Here is a 17,020-nt window from a genome sequence, read left to right as displayed (position 1 = left end):
TGATTTTGTGAATTTGAGTGAAAAGAGTCAAATTTGAAAGTTAAGTCTTGCTATGTAGATCTTCCTAAGAGGGTGCTTTGAGATGATGAAAAATGTGTGTTAATTGTTGATATGCTCAAAACACATTTCGTTAGAAAATAGAAATGGTAGCAAGCAAACATGGGCAGGGCTTGAATGTTGAAACCCATGAGTCATCTGATTATGTCAAGTTAGTAAATGAAATCTGGCCTAATCCAGACTGCTAATTACTGTCACTTAAGAAAATAAATTTAGAGTTTTAAGAGAAAATGCTTAAGTTACTGAAGTTATTTGTACACAGAAAGGAACATTTACTTATGAGTTTCATGGAACACATTGGTTGCAAGTACTCTGCCATTTGGCAGAGAAGTAGATACAAAGTAAATAAAATAATGTATTTTAACTAAAGACTTTGTTGTACTTAGTGTGACAGTATAGGCCTAGTGCAATATTAGTCTATAAACTGTTTAGAAGGTGTGTTTAAAGCTTTATTTTGTAGATTTCGATGGCTACCAACAGCAGGACATTTACCAAAGGTTGCAAATGAGGGAGGGCATGGGGTTTAATTTCCATTCACCCTGCAGGTGTATTTAGATTGACTCACACAGTGTACTTTACATTTTTCTTTCATTGCCAACATTTTTAATTGAATAAATTTACACACCAAATAACCAGTTTTTAGATCTTTTCTTAAAAATTGGAAGATTTGGGAACATTGAGCTTCCATTCCAGTAATGACCACAATTATCTGGAATGGAGACTTGCCCTCTCTAGTTGCACAGTGGCCAGGACCCCTTTCTGTGATATATCCAGCTCGCTTTATATCTTGACTACATTTTTCTGGTCCCTAAGGGCATTTGGGTTTAGGGCCCCCTACTTTAAACAATGCCTAGGCTATCACAAGGAGTCATATTGACTTTAATGAATTTGTCATCCAGAATTCTGAAATCATGATTATTAATGATTTATTTATTGTTTTTATGTACATGTGTTTTGGGAGAGTTTCTTTATATGTAATAGGAAAGGTAGTATGCTCATTATCTCATCATTCAGGAAATGTGTGTCTTTGAGGAATTGAAATGGAAAAGTAAAGAGCCAGTAGATGCAATAAACTGTGAACTTGATACTGTCCATGAACTAAACCTCATACAGTTAGGAGAAAAATTCTTAAATGGTAATTTTTATGGGTACGAACCAAATGATGTAGTGGAAAGAACAGCAATTTAGGATACTTCTGTCCTGGGACCAGTGTGGGGACCTGGAATTGGCCACCCCAAGGTATGTCTCTTTGGCATCAGGATTATTTGAGGCTGATTGCTTTTGATAAACTGGCACAGGGAAGGAGGCTCTGAGGAATGGAACTTGCCCTTCATTAGGACACATTTACATTTGTAAGGTAAATCTCTATCTGTAAAAGGTGCCTCCCTCTGTGTACCAGGAAGAAGAAAGGAGGTGACCTTCTCTCTAGAAACTCTTAATCAATACCAAAGGCAAGGACTTGAATCTGCATTTTATTGTGCTAGTCTGGTAACCTCCTGTAACTGACTTCCCTCTCCCTCCCAACTTTGGCATTTCTTTAAGAATTAAGCATCTTTCCTTAGGCTAGGAACCGATTGCGGCGCTCATCTGTGACCCCCCCAGCCCGAGGCAACACACCTGCCACCCCGCGGCGTTCACTGGGACATCAGACCTATCTGTCGTTTCCATCGAGCGCTGTGCTGACAGAGCAGCTTCGTGACTATTGTGAAAGGGACATTTCAGTCACACGTGAAACACCCTGTTTGGGGGGATATAACCACTATGTGCACCCCACTTCTTTGGTGCCCTTTCTTCCTTTGGGAAGAAAGGCCCCAGGCCATGGTTCCTCACAAACCTTTGTTTAATTTTCTCTTGCTATTCTGTCTCATGTGAATTTAATTCGTTCTCCAGCCAGGCGAACCCGCATTTGGAGAGAGGAAATGTCTTCCTCCCCTGCACCAGCTATGGGACTAGTTTTGTAATTTCAGTAACTTCAGTAGATCTTGGTCTCATCTATAAAATTAAAAAACCACTGATTGACCTAACCCTTCCACATAAAGTTTTCTTAATTTCTTGATGATAATTCTGAAAGTGGAAACCTTCAGCAATCTTTGGGACTTGGCATGAATACCAGTCTGAAACTTTAGCAGACAGTAGAGTTAATACAAATAAGTTAGTTAATGTTTTCCCCCAAATCATAGTGCTTTCCTTTTCTTTCTGAATTGGACCTCAGAATGCCCTCTGCTAGTTAGTTTTACCCATTAGGTTTTTAGATAGAAATGAAATGAGTAAATAACGAGTTTCTTTTGCATGCAGGATAAATATGAGAATGTCACACAGCAGCCACTTGAACTATTTCCCTTGCTTGCTCCAGGCAATACTTGGTATCCTTTTTCTACCCCTTTGTCTCATAAATTATAGAAATACAGAAAGCATGTGGCCCACTTCTTTTTTATTTATTTATTTATTTATTTATTTATTTATTTATTTATTTATTTTTATTGCAGTAACATTGGATTATAACATTACATAGCTTTCAGATGTACATCATAATATATTTCGAATTCTGTGTAGATTACATCATGTTCACCACCCAAAAACTAATTATCGTCCATCACTACACATGTGCGCCTAATCACCCCTTTTGCCCTCCCCCCTTCCCCCTCCCCCCTTCCCCTATGGTAACCACCAATCCAGTCTCTGTTGCTATGTGTGTGTCTGTCATCGTTTTTATCGTCAAGTATGAGTGAGATCATATGGTATTTGACTTTCTCCCTCTGACTTATTTCACTTAGCATAATACCCTCAAGGTCCATCCATGTGCGCTCCACTTGTAAAAGGTTGCCAACCTAGGTATTATGCCATAGTATTTTAAGGTTAGTGTTTAAAATCCTTTTTGTTGAGGAACTCAACCACCCGACTTCCAAACCTATCTGTATAAACGCATCTTCTCCAACTTCATTGATGTCCTTTATCCTTCTTCTCAAGACACACACTGTTGTCGCCTGTGCCAGGGACACTCTTCCACCTTCTCTTCAAATCATCCCCTGATGAATCATGACAGTACTAAAAGTGGGACAACCAGACATGTGTGCCTCTTGTTTGACACAATAAGAAGTACCCTAAATCACCTGTGAAGTGTTCTTGCCAAGTAGATTGAACTTGAGTGGAATCAGGACATAGATCCAGCTCCATGCTTGTAGGAAATACAGAGGATAGCGGAGCAAGTGAAACTGTACCAGCAGCTGAATCCAGAATGTGATATTCTGCAAAACAAGTGACACAGAAAATAAATGGCATGAAAAAGGAGAGGAGAGTAAACAGTTATTCCTCAAAAGAGACATATGTGACGTATCAGCTAATTGCAATGTGTGGTCCTATTTTAGATGCTGATTTGAAGAAACCAACCATAAAGAGACATTTTTGCAATTTTCAAGGAAATTTGAATATGAACTGGGTATTAAAATTCTTATTAATTTTGCTTGGTGTGTTAATGGGAGTGTGGTTATATATATTTTAAAAATGTCTTTTCTGTTAGAGATACATAAGGGAGTATTTACTGGTGAAATAATATGATGTCTGAGATTTATGTTAAAATACACTGGGGACAAGAGGGAGAAATGTTGATTTCTCATCCTTCAGGTCTTGGCTTATGTTACCTTGGCATCCATGGCCAAGGCAAGTGTTTGCCCTATCCCATTAATTTTGACACGTTTATTTCACAGCATTTATCATAAGATTTAATTAAGAGTTTATGTCAATTTATTTATTGTCTTTCTTACCCCCAGACTATAGATTCCAGAAGGACAGGGACCATCTCTGGTTCACCATTTTATACTCAGAACCTAGTACCCCGTATGGCACGTGATAGGCTTTCAGTAAATATATATCAAAAGAGTAAATGAAAGAAAATCTGATTTCATACAATGTTTGCCTTTGAGCGTTTCCAAATTTGGTTTGTACTGTAAATTGTTATAATCTATTGTAAATATCTAAAGCTTCTTTGCTTACCTTTTTTGCAAGGAGGGTAGAGGGACAGTAAGTACTGCTTGAGCTTTTGTACTTGAGAATGTGGACATTTTAAATAGTAGGTTCTTTAGTAGTTGATACTTTGTTGTTATCATTAAAGATAGAGTAAAAACTTTACTGGTAAATCATTGATGCATCAGGCCTTCCGTTATATGCAATAAACGTGTACTTACGACATGTACCTCTTGTACCCTCATGCTTATCACACACTTTCTCCGTTCCTCACTGCTTTCGTGAACAACCTGTTGCTCTTCCCTTCCTGCTGGAGCGTGAATTCTTGTTAGAGTTTAGGATGAGGACTTTTCAGGCTCCTAAAGAACTGTGTCATCCTAAATTTATTAATGCCATGTAGCTTTTAAAGCGCCAGTCTTGTTAAGAGTCTAAACGGTGTATTGTATCTGTTGTGTCAAAATGAGTGAATGGTTTGTAAATTGTTTCAGTGAAGTTCTTTCACTTAACCCGAAAGTGTTTAGTTTGGATGCTACCCAATAGTTATTAAGGTACTATACAAAACAGAAACCTTGCTTTCAGTCAGCTAGAGTTTCCTTTGTTAATGGATCTTACATTATGTCTTTCTCTTCTTTGGGTAATTAATGTAGGAATTCCTATTTTGACCATGTTTTTAAGTTGCATACACACATAGAAACTAAAGTGTGAAATGTTCAAAATTTTTAAAAAGTTTTTTGTTATGGAAAATTTCAATCGTATATAAAAGTAGAATAGTTTAGTTAACTTCATGTAACCATCACTGAGCTTCAACCCCTCAGCTTCATATGTAGATCATAGCTATAAAATGTGATATCTGTTAATTTTAAGAATGTAAGAACTGAATTAATTCTAAAAATATGTCAGGGGGCTGGCCCCATGGCTGAGTGGTTAAGTTCGTGCATTCTGCCTCGGCAGCCCAGGGTTTCGCCAGTTCAGATCCTGGGTGTGGACCTAGTACCGCTCATCAGGCCATGCTGAGGTGGTGTCCCACATGGCAGAACCAGAAGGACCTACAACTAGAATATACAACTATGTACTGGGGGACTTTGGGGAGAAGAAAGACAAAAAAAAAGATTGGCAACAGATGTTAGCTCAGGGCCAATCTTTAAAAAAAAAGTCAGAATAGTTGTTGGTATACCTACGTGTATCTCAGTTTTAGTTTTAGTAGCGTTTGTTTTAGTAACTAACACCACGTCTATTACACAATTTTCTATTGAACATAACTTACAAGAGAGCTAAACTTGTAAAAGGCATGTCTTTCATAACAGGTGAGATTTAAAAAATTGAAGTATGTGGATTTAATTTGTAGATCTAATCCCAGTTGAACTGCTCTAGTGCAACTTCTTATTTAAAGGAATCTTTATATATATATAAAGCACGCTTTTTGACATGGGAGATACAGCAATAAAGAAAACAAACAAAATTCTTTCCCTGGTGTTGCCCACATTTTAGTTGGAGAGAGACAATATGAAAGTAACTAAATAAACATTTGATAACATTTCAGCTAGTCAGTGCTGTGAGAAAGGTTAAGTGAGGAGGGAAAGAGAGTGGGGAGTCAGGAGAGGAGTTACCTTTTTTTTTTATTGAGGTCACATTGGCTTATGACGTTGTGTAAGTTTCAGGTGTACATTATTATGTATCAGTTTCTGTATAGACTGCATCGTGCTTGCCACCGATAGTCTGGTGTTTGTCTGTCACCGTACGTACAAGTATGGCCCTTTATCCCTTTCGCCCTCCCCCAACCCCTTATCCAGAGAGGAGTTACTTTTGATGGAGCCGTCGAGGTGTCACCTGAGCAAACCTAATGAAGAAATCCATGTGGTCATCTTCTTTTTTTCTCAATATTGTGGATGTCTTGGGTAAAACCATTTCAAGCAGAGGGTACAGCAAGTACACGTGCTCTCACACAGAAAGAGGCTTTACATTTTCTAGGAATACAGGGTAGTCTGTGGCAGAACAGAGCCTGGAGCAAATGGTAGTAAATGGATGTGGAGAGGTAAATGAATTTGAGAGGCAGGCGGGGGGCCCGTTCATAGAGGGCCTTGTAGGCCGTGGTATGGAATAGAGTTTGGATTTATCCTAATGTAAAAGGAGTTTTGATCAAGGGAGTGGCATAATCTAATTTTTGTCTTAACAAGGTCACTCGGGCTGCTGTTTGGAGGCTAGAAGGTAGGGGTCAGGTTAGGAGATTATTACCAGGCTTATGGGAAAGTTGGTGTGCACTCCAGAGGTGGCAGTGGAGAGGCCAACAGTGGATTTGCTAATGGATTGGATATGGGGTGTGAAGAAAAGAGAAGCCTTGGAAGCCAATGAGGAAGATGGCAATTAAGAAGGAAATACTTTTGAGAAGCTACATAAGATGGAGACTGAAAGTGAAGTATTGGATTTGGGAAGATAGAGGCCATATTGACCTTGACAAGAGCAATTTTGGTGGAGGGTTGGGGATGAAAGCTTGATGGGAGGAGGCTGAAGAGAGAATAGGAGGCAAGGAAGTGGAGACAATAATAGAGGCAGTTTCATAGTGGTTAGATTTAACAAAGACTAGACTCGTGGGAAAGTAGCTGGGTCAAGGAAGGTTTTTTTGGTTTGTTTTGTTGTTAGGATTGGAGATATTGTATGCTAATGGGAAGATCTGTTGGAGAAGAGTCAACTGATGGTTAAGACAGGGGGTAAGTGGAGGAGCCAGGTCCTTGAGTAAATTGGCAGATCTCAGAAGAAGAGAGTTCTGGTCGCTTCCACTGGTGAAATGAGAGAAATAAGAGGCAGTTAAGGACTGAGAGTGAGGAAAGGATGTTGAAAGTCTGACTAGAGAAGAGAGAGCTTGAAATAGTCTTCAAGAAAGACGAGAGAGAGAATTATCTAGAGAGATGTAGGATTGCCAGGCAATGCTGGGGTCCCATCAGAAATCAATGTTCCTTTGTTCAGGGAGAATCCAGCCAGACTTAGCTGGCCGAGCAGAGGCCTAGAGTAAATGAAGAGCTGGATGTAACTAGGGTCAGGATTTGGCCAGGGGAGTATAATGATGTTTTGGAAAAGGAGCAAGAGACTTGAGAAACTGCGAGAGTGATTCAAGTTTGGTCCATGGTGTCTAGCCTAATAAAAGAGGGAACTAAGAACGGAGGGGAGCGCTGGCCCGGTGGCGTAGTGGTTAAGTTTGTATGCTCTGCTTTGGGGGCCCTGGGTTTATGGGTTTGGGTCCTGGGCATGGACCTACACACTGCTTATCAAGCCATGCTATGGCAGTGTCCCACATACAAAATAAAGGAAGATTGGCACAGATGTTAGCTCAGGGCCAAGAGCCAGTCTTCCCCACCAAAAAAAAAAGAACAGGAAGGGAATATTGGGTACTGAATATGTGGCTGGGTCAGATTCTGTGTTTATCCTCCTGTTACAGATGAAGAACCAGAAGCACAGGGAGATAAAGCAACATGCCCGCTAGTAAGGGGTGAACTGGGGATTCAGAATTTGGCATTCAGCCTTTGAAACCATTACCTTATATTGCCTGAGGTCGCTTGAGTAGAGGTGGAAAGAATAGTAAACCAGGTACTAAACACTTCCAAAAATGGAGAGGGCTAACCCTGTATGCCCAAAGATGACTGAACGCTACAAGGAAGAGCAGAAGGTGGTCGTACCTGATGGTGTGTGCTACCAAGGAACTGTGGAGGCAGGGAGTGGGGGTGGGGGGAAGAGTGGAGAAGCAAAATGAGGAGCAAGGAGGGACTTAGCTCACCTTGCAGCAGTTTGTATATGGTATGTGGGAGAAAAAGTGCCATCAGTTGAGGGGGCTGTCGTGGAAGTCATATCCCCAGAGGTATAGCAGAAAGGTGAAGGGGGCTTTGGAGAAGACCCTGAACACGTAGGGGCTTCTGCTAATGACGGCTTATGAGTTTCGGAGGGCTCAGAGTCTGGGCGGGATGACAGAATGAGTCAGACTCAAGGCTGGAGAACCGCACAGGAATCAGAGTCCAGGTGATGAGGGACAGATAGCCTGGGAGGCTCAGCTTCTAGGATGACAGATGACTGATCTAATAGGGGATGTCAAGCATGATAGCAGTCTTGATTTTCTCTTAGGAGGAAGTGAGTATCTGCTTTATGATAGGCTCCTTCTGGGGTCTGGTCTCTTCTGCAGTTTGTGGCAGTAAGGTGGACAGAATTGAGCCCGGGGGAAGGGCGGCCCTACCAAGAACTCAGTAGTCCTTGCTTCCGTCTTGGCAGTGTGTGCTGTCCTGGTGTTATCTAGATTAACTATTAGCTGTGTATGTGAGCAAGTCGTATGGCCTTCCCAAGCCTCAGTGTTTTCACCTGTAAAATGGAGATAAGTCCAGTCTTGCAGGTATTTTAAGATTTAGAGATAATGTGTATATACAACCCCAATAGGGACTGGGGTTACAGGAGATGCTTAATGACATTTTAGTCCTCATATTCTGTTTTTTCATTTGTTGATGCTATCCTCAACAATGTATGTATACACATATACATGTACATCCATATCTATAAAATGCTTGGTTCATTTGTTGGGTTTTCTCCCTCACTAGATGAATGCTGCGGGTGAATTGTGTGATCCCAATCTTTGTTTATAATGTTGAGCTTTTCATGCTGTCCATTTTGTTCTGAGATATAAATGATAAAATGTATTTCCAGCCATCTTATCCCAAATGAAGTCATATTGATTTTTGTGTCGCATATAATGAAATAGAAAATAATCTCCTGGCGTCTATTCTGTATTATTCACAGAAACAATTTCTAAAGAACAAGTCTGCATTTGTACGATGTAAATGCCTTATCTTGTTTACTTGATATAAACTGGCATTCTTGAAGTCAGACTGGAGATAAAAATCACAGTTAATTGTTGTTCTTCTTTAGCATAATATGGCTAAACCTGAAAAGCTTTTTGATTTGCAGGTAAAACATTTTTTAAATAAAGCTTATCTTTTTACCAAATATTTTAAGGAAATTTGGTAGCATTGAAATAGAGTGAAACTGTTTTTATCAATTTAGAAAGTTAATAATTTTGTTAACCATGATTTATGCTGTAGCTAAAAAGCTGTTGCTAGTTTCCCAAATCTTAAAGCTAACTGACCTTGCATTTGAACCCAGCTGTAATGTAAACATTTTCTTGAGATGCAGAGGGACTGGGCCAGCCAATCTGGAGAATATTAGTGGTGTTCTGTTTGAGGGAAGTTGCAATCCCTAGAGAATTCTCAAGGGCTCTTTTTTAGGTCAGAAGCGGTCTTAGACATTATATATTTCTTAATTCTTCTTTGGTCTTGTTAATAATGCATACTGTTTCTCTTGGAAATCTAATTAGTAAAAGGCATAATTAACTTTACTTTGAAGTAGGAAGTAAAGGTAGTTTTATTTGGTGGTTTTTCTATCCTTTCCACTCTGTTCAGTTGCTAAAAAATATTATGTAGTATTGAGGCTACTGGGCTTGAGGTTTCTATCCTACTGGCTTTGAAAATTCCTCTTAGTATTCATTACCGATCCAAAATATTTTGTTCAAAACTAAAGACTGTGTCAACTCCCTTGACCATCTCCTCTTTTAAAAAAATTTCTGAGATGTACTGAGCAGTGTTTTTCAAACTTCAGGTCATGACCCACTAATGGTTGATAACTCAGTTTAGTGGGTTGACATCAGCATTAAAAAAAAATTAAGTAGAATACCTCACTCATAGTGAGGCTAGGTATTGTTTCATGACACTTTTGTACTTAACACATATACGTGTGTGTCTATATGTAAGTGTGAAAATGTAAAATATTTTTTACAGTGGCTCACTGTCAAAGTTTGAAAACTATTACTACATAGAATGTTTCAGGTAAATCTTTTAGTCTTTTTTGCACGTTTACATTTTAAAATCTTGAGGTTTCAGCTGTGTGGCCAATACTGTTGTTAGTTGAGTATTTTAGAAGAAAGTTTTAAAGACAGTGACATTTTCTTTAAAACTGTGTATTTTTTAAAAAATGATTTTTATTTTCTAATTCTGGCGTTGTCACATGATCACACCTGAAATGCCAGAGCTAAGCAAAAATCATGCTTCTCTTAATTCAAAAAGCATTTATTAAGGATCTCATGCTAGTTAATAGATATATTGAACTTTATAAGGTACAGTTTTCCATCTCTAAGAAATCACAATCAAATTTTTGTCAGGCCCATGTTGAAATATATATGTATTCATTTTTATTTTTTTTCTTCTTAAAAATGGTGGCCTGGTTACTTAATAAATTCAATTCTTAGTGTTCAAACTCAAAGGAATTTTAAAAAGGAGTATTTGCCTCTGGAATCTTATCAGATAACTCAAGGCTGTAAATGAGTACTTCCTCCTACTTGAATTTTTTCTGCTCATTAAATAAACAAATTATCATTGAGCTAATGGTAATTGTTAAAAGGTTTTGGACTAGATTTGTATTTGGGTCCTAATATGGTGGATGTCTTTATTGCTTTTTCTAGATTCAGAGGAGGACCACTTTGTGAGTTTTAAACTTGGAGGATTTCTCCATTGTGATCATTTGTACTATCTTAACCCCTCCTCTTAATTTCTCCAAGCCTCTCTTTCCTCTCCTGTAGAAGATATGTGATAATCAAGTCATACTCCAAATTTCAAACAGATGCCTCAGTATCTAATATTGAATAATCTAATACTCAAATCTCCAAGACATTGCAAATCCCAGTGTGCTGGTGAATAATATGGGCATGGTGTTTTTATGTTAAGTATTATTTGGATAAATGTATAGCGTAACTGAGATTACTGCCTGGTGACTTGATTGTGGGCTCAACGCAATTATTGTACTGTGTCCTCACTTCAGTAATCAGTTTTTAAAGCAGATGGCTAGCAATCCCTTGATCATAGTTTTTTCCTTAGTTACTAATGTTTCAGTGTATATTTTGACTGCCTACTGCCAGTTTTATATACTGGAACACATAAAAGGTGTTCTGTTTTCAAGCAGTGTTACAGAATAGTAGTGCTATTCCTTGAAACATTTAGAAATCACTTGCGGTTCATTTCTCTCAACTATATATCACTTTAGAGAAAACAAAAGCAGATTACAGTGCATAATTGGAGCGGCATATTGGTCTGTCATAAATAGGTTTATTAGAAAACTTGTATCTCCCAGCTTATACATTTAAACCACTTAGGAACATCAGTTTCTCTTAATGTGCATAATAAGATTTCTGGTCTGCCTACCAAACAGTTAATTTCCTCATACTGTCTTTATTAAAAGTTTTTTCTTTCTATATGAGTAAAGAAAAGTTGTTAAAATGAGCAACTATGTTGAAATCCTATTATGATTATGACAAAAATCTGTGATAGCAAAACAGTTCAAGTTGAAGGCTGACATTCTCTATCTTTGATTCAAGGTGTGTGAACAAAAGTAATGAGTCATAAGAGCAGATTATCAGATGTAATTGAAAATTGCTTTATGTCACATCTTAAATGATAATGTATCATTTGTATGTCTGTTTATTAACCTTTTTGTTACAGGGTTTGTGAGTGTGTGTGTCATGAATGTGGACTTCTGTGTACTTTGGAGGGGGGCTTTGTTTGTTATCTGTGATCTGTGATATTACTGGCATGAAAACTAATGCTAATTTTTATTCTGCCAGTGTTTGCCACATCTTTGTTTAAAATGCTCAAAAGGAGCTTAATTATTTTTTCTGACTTTATTTTTGAAGTTAGTATTACTGTGTTTGCTGTATAGCAAAAAAGCTTTTTTGTTCTTCCAACTCAAGTTGTCACATCAGTTCCCAGTTGCTTTGGTGTTCATCCTGAATTAAATACAGTAGTTGATGCATGATGATAATTTTTTTTTAGGATAGTTTCCTGCTTTAAATACAAACAAAATGTGGACTCCCTTCCCAATTTCTATGAGTCACTGTACAAACACTGTTGTAGTTGATAGTCCATTGTATTGGAAAAATTGGGGAAAGAATTGAATTTTTATACACATGATTGACTTTTTATACAAAAACTGAGGTTTAGATATCTTGAGTGAGACCTTCGTATAGAGCTGACATTTGATGTGAAGTAATAATGAAACTTTATTTTTATTTTGAAAATAAAGGGACATTCCAAGGTCTGAAGTATATTTCATACTTGAATTTTATAAAATTTGATAGAAAATGGAAAAACTAGGATAGTTGAACTATGCAGTTGACAATATTTAGGGTATAATTTCATTAAAAACTTCTTTTTGAGCACCCTCATGCCATTAAAAAGAAAGCATTCCACCTCTTCACTGTCATCAAGAGTAAGTTTGAATATATCATTCTTAGACAGTGTTTATTATTTACTGTTCTGTGCTGGTGCCAGGATGTTTGAGAGGTGAGGGAGAAATGGAAAGCCAAAGCTGATATTTTTGGTAGAGTGACACTGGCAGCCTAACATGTGTCCTGTGGACCTTGGGAGCAAAGGTTGACAAAGTGGGTCCTCTGTTACAGTTACCCTCACTAATTCCGTTTCCTTCTTCCTTTTTAGGATCTGAATTTGATCTCATTATATCTAAAAATTTTCAATTCTCTGTCAAGTATAAGACTAATAAGTGATATTTTTTTAACTTTACTGGTTTTTAATCATGAATAAATTAATTTTGTCAACTTATTGCAACATTTTAATATTAACGTTGTCAGAGAATTAAGGATATTTTTCTGTTTGGCTCAACATGTATTATTATTGATAGCACTATGTTAGATATTGAGGATCCAAAAATGAAAATGCCCCACCATTGAAAATATTGCAGATGGAGAGGAGGATACACAGAACGGTAAGCTCATTATGATGTGATACTGATGTGACTTGTTACATGATGGACATGTAATGCATAGGTCATTCGCGGGTACCGTGTGGAGGGGCGCTTGTTGAAGCTGAAGGTTCGGGAAAGGTTTTCATGAAGTCTGTCTAGCGTATCAAGTCTCTCGTGAATCGTCCCTTTGGTGGTGTATCTAAAAAATCACAGCTGTACCCAAGATCATCTAAGTTTTCTCCTATACTGTCTTCTAGGAGTTCTGTAGTTTTGCATTTTACATTTTGGTCTGTGATCTGTTTTGAGTTGATTTTTGTAAAGGGTATAAGGTTTGTGTCTAGATTTTATTGCGTGTGGGTATCTAGTAGTTCCTGTACCATTTGTTGAAAAGACTGTCTTTGCTCCATTGTATTGTCTTTGAACTTTGGTCAAAGATCAATTGACTTGATCTGTGGAGGTGTATTTTCAGAGGTTTTCTGAGTTACAGATCCACGAGGCTAAAGTTATTTTTAAATGGTTTTGAATAGTTAAGTGTGCAAAGGAGAAGATAATGAACACAAATTATTTTGTCCATGTTGGCCACGTGACTGTGTTAGCCATATTCTCCTCTCCATTCTCTACTCGTACTTTCATTTTTCCATATATTCTCCTGGACATCTTCCAACGTGTTGGTGGTTGGAAATCATTAAAACAGTCTTTGTTAGCGGTCTTTAAATTTTTAGGAATTGTTTGCTCAGGAACTCATGCATGAAAATGTGAAAGAAAATTTCTCAACTCTGCCTTTCTTTGTAGCCCCTCCAGCCACCCACTCCAGTGTCTTTCTATTATCCAGCAGTATCTTAGTTTCTTACTATCAGTTCTAAATAATGTGGGGTCAAAATCTGTCATGAGTTGACCAATAATTAATTTACAAAATGCTTATTCTGTATTTTAACAGCAGATAATGTTCAGAATCTCTTTAGACTCCACATTACAAAAGTTAGTTATAACGCATCCCTTTTTTAGATAAATTGGGGTATAAAATAAATGTTAATATATGTTATTAGGAATATAATATTTACCACCTAACCAGCCTTGTAAAAGAACCTATAAAAATTATGAAAGTAAAATAACAATTATAAAGATGTTTTACTAATGAAGAGGCTTTGTTTCTTCTTTAATCCCAGTGAGTAACAGGGAAGTTGTGAAAATACTGGTGTATGTATGTTTAAAAACGTAGTCTGCCTTGGAATACAGGGAAGATATTTCTTCCTCTAAATCTCGACCTTGTTTTCTTGCCCCTTTTTCTTTGGAGTTCTGAATTTTTGATGAATTATTATTTATTTTACTTCTTATAGCATTTTATTTCTTAAAGAGACTGATGAAAACTTGATTTTAAAACAAAGAATTAAGAGCTCATCCGTTTGTTTTTGTTTTAGGTGTTTAAGGTGGGAATAAAAACACTGATTTAGATAACCTTTGACCTTTCCACAGTACAAAGGATCATAGAAATAGAAACTACTCTTATTGTTTTATCTGTCTCCACTGAAATATAAGCTCCATGTGGACAGGCATTTTGTCTGTTTTATTCACTGCTGTGTGCCCAGTACCTACAGCAGTGCCTGGCACATAGGAAACACTCAAGTAATTGTTGAGTGAGCTAATTAAAATAGCTATACTATGACAGAATTATCTTTATCCTGCATCTTTAGGTAACTGGGAGAGTTACATAAATGTATTTTCCATGAAATTTTACCTAAAATGTCATTTTAATGTACTTATGGACATTTTCAAATTGTGTCATACCTTGTATTAATTTCTTAACTAGAGTACTCCAGACGTACTTCACCTGCTGCCTCAAGGATGTCATTATGAATAATAATTAGTACACTTGCTAGGTGGGCAAGAGAAGCTTGTGGGACTGCGCTTGTGTTATTAACCATGGACTATTGTGTTGGCGACTTAGAACACATAAAAACTAAGGTTCTAAGGGTTTTTATATTCCTGCCATGGGTCTTCTGTCATTCCATCTACAGTTATCTAAATAATGGCCTAAGACTGGCTCCCTTACTCTTCTCAAGTAATGCAAGTGATTCTTTTGGTAGATAGTTGCCATTTAGTAGCTTTTGTTTTCACATTCAGAGAATTGTATTCTGGAATATCAAGAGAAGTAGGCATGTTATAAAATAGGTTACACTGCGTAGTTGAAGGCACGTGCTTATGATAAAATATTCATCTCCAAAGCAGACGTTTGTTAGTGTTCTGCATTTGTTCATACTGTTAGAAATGACATGTTGCAGACAGTATTTACTCTTTACCTGTTATCAGAAGTAAAATTCTCATAAACTTGCATTTAATGTAATAACTGTATTTGTTCTGCAATGCATAGTTAAGTTTTAAGGGAGTTTTTTTTTTTTGCCTTCCGGATTGTTCTCTTTCTGCTTTTTATTCCACTCAGAGGATATAATTTCTAAATGTGAGAAAATATTTTATACAAGAGACAGGTCTTACTAACTATAACTGGAATTACAAGAATCTCTTTGTATTAATTGAGAGAAGTAAAACTTTTTCTCTATTTTTCATAATGATCATCCAGAATCCCTGTTACTGTTAGCAGTTCAGTTCTTTCCAGTTAAGGGGTGATTGTGTGAATTAAGAGGAGCACAAGGAATTCAGACCTTTCGGGGTTAGGGTTATGTATGGTTTTTCTTTAAATGTTCCACAGTTCTTCTCTCTATTTTTCTACTTTTTAAAAATAGTAAGACAGACAAATAGATACTTACTTGAAATTACATTTAACTGATTCTTGATCATCCATGAATAGATTATTAATGGATAATGCTAAATGCCAGGCCAGACTTTTCCAGGCCTATTCCTAGATTAGGGAGTACAAGTTGATTTTTTCCATTCATCTAGTACAAGAGTCTGGAACAAAAGGTGAATGTGTATGTCCGATGCATTTCCAGAGCCATACGTAGTGTATGAAATAGTCTACAATACAAATTCCCTCCTTTAGTTTAGTGACTGAGGACTTAATTCCATATAGTATTTCAGCAGTCAAATTTATCTTATGTTAGGACACTAAGAGAAAATCCCTGAGTACAATCATCACCGTTTTTCAGTACCACTTGACCAAAAAAGGTCATGTTTTCCCTAAGAAATGGAGTCCATCTGAAAAAGTGATTTTGAATAACTAATTTTCATAGTTAGCAATCCTATAGATGTGTTCAATGTTGGTGTCCATTTTTTTTCCCTTACTACTACAAAATTAGCATAGGGAAATATAGGGGTTCCATTTTTGTAGCACATATATGTTAATATCTCTATGTGGGGATAGGATCTTTATTTTTAGAAATCCCACAACTTTCTCTTTCCAAAATTGTATCTACCAGATCTGTGGCCTACACTGTAAATATGACAAGAACTTACTGTGACTATACATTACCAAGTACGTCTGTTCATTGCCATCTGAGGCCAGTAAGGGCAGCTAATATTAAGAGTAGCATTGCCTAGTTTTTCTGGGTTTTTGTTTTCATTTGCTTTTTGCTTTATTTAGATATTATACCTGACTAATCCACCTAGTAACTCATATAATAGTTAAAATGTATTGAACGTTTAATACGTATCATGTGTTGTCTCGTTTAATTCGCTTCCTATGGTAACTGAGTTGGTTTCGTTGTTATCTCCATCTTACTGATGGTGAACAAGGGCTTGGAGACGTCAAGTAACCTCTTCCTGTGCTGTGCTAATCACTGGCAGACTTGGACCTTGAAGGCCGGGAACTCTGTTTGTAATTACTGTGCTATGCTTGTATTTCTGTTGATCCTGAAGTTCGTTTGAGGCAGAGCTCCTTCTTCACCCTGGGCTAGATCTGCCGTGGGTACTTGAAAGTGTGAGTAACCGTGCGCTTGGATGCCAGGGAGTTTAAGCTCACTAGTTAAGTTCTGCTAGACCCCAAGGACGGGCCTTCAGTTATTCTACGTTTCTGATACAATAAGATTTTGTAAGTAAACAGAGCACAGATTTTCATGAAGGTTCTAAAATGTAGAAAGACAGGAATTAGAACTTGAAGATTTCAAAATGGAAGCTAAAACGCCCGTGTTTTCCAATCTTAGATTATGATAGCATTATATGTACTATAGTGTGTGTATATTGATTCTAGAGAATCAGACAACAAGTAATAATACTGAGTGCTTATTTCCTTATAGGCAGTTCCTATCTGCCAGGTACTGTATACGCAGAAATGATA

At 37.3% G+C, this 17,020-nt stretch overlaps 1 protein-coding gene across 5 annotated transcripts in view; it reads left to right on the top strand.

Moving 5' to 3' along the window:
• TAF3 (TATA-box binding protein associated factor 3) overlaps window positions 1-17,020 on the top strand; it is a 179,462-nt gene that overhangs the window by 83,486 nt on the left and 78,956 nt on the right. The window lies entirely within an intron of this gene.

Source organism: Equus przewalskii, chromosome 30, assembly GCF_037783145.1.
Source record: "Equus przewalskii isolate Varuska chromosome 30, EquPr2, whole genome shotgun sequence".
Classification (NCBI taxonomy): Eukaryota; Metazoa; Chordata; class Mammalia; order Perissodactyla; family Equidae; genus Equus; species Equus przewalskii.
The sequence above is the reverse complement of the archived record's forward strand: the minus strand, read 5'-3'. Positions and strand labels throughout refer to the sequence as shown.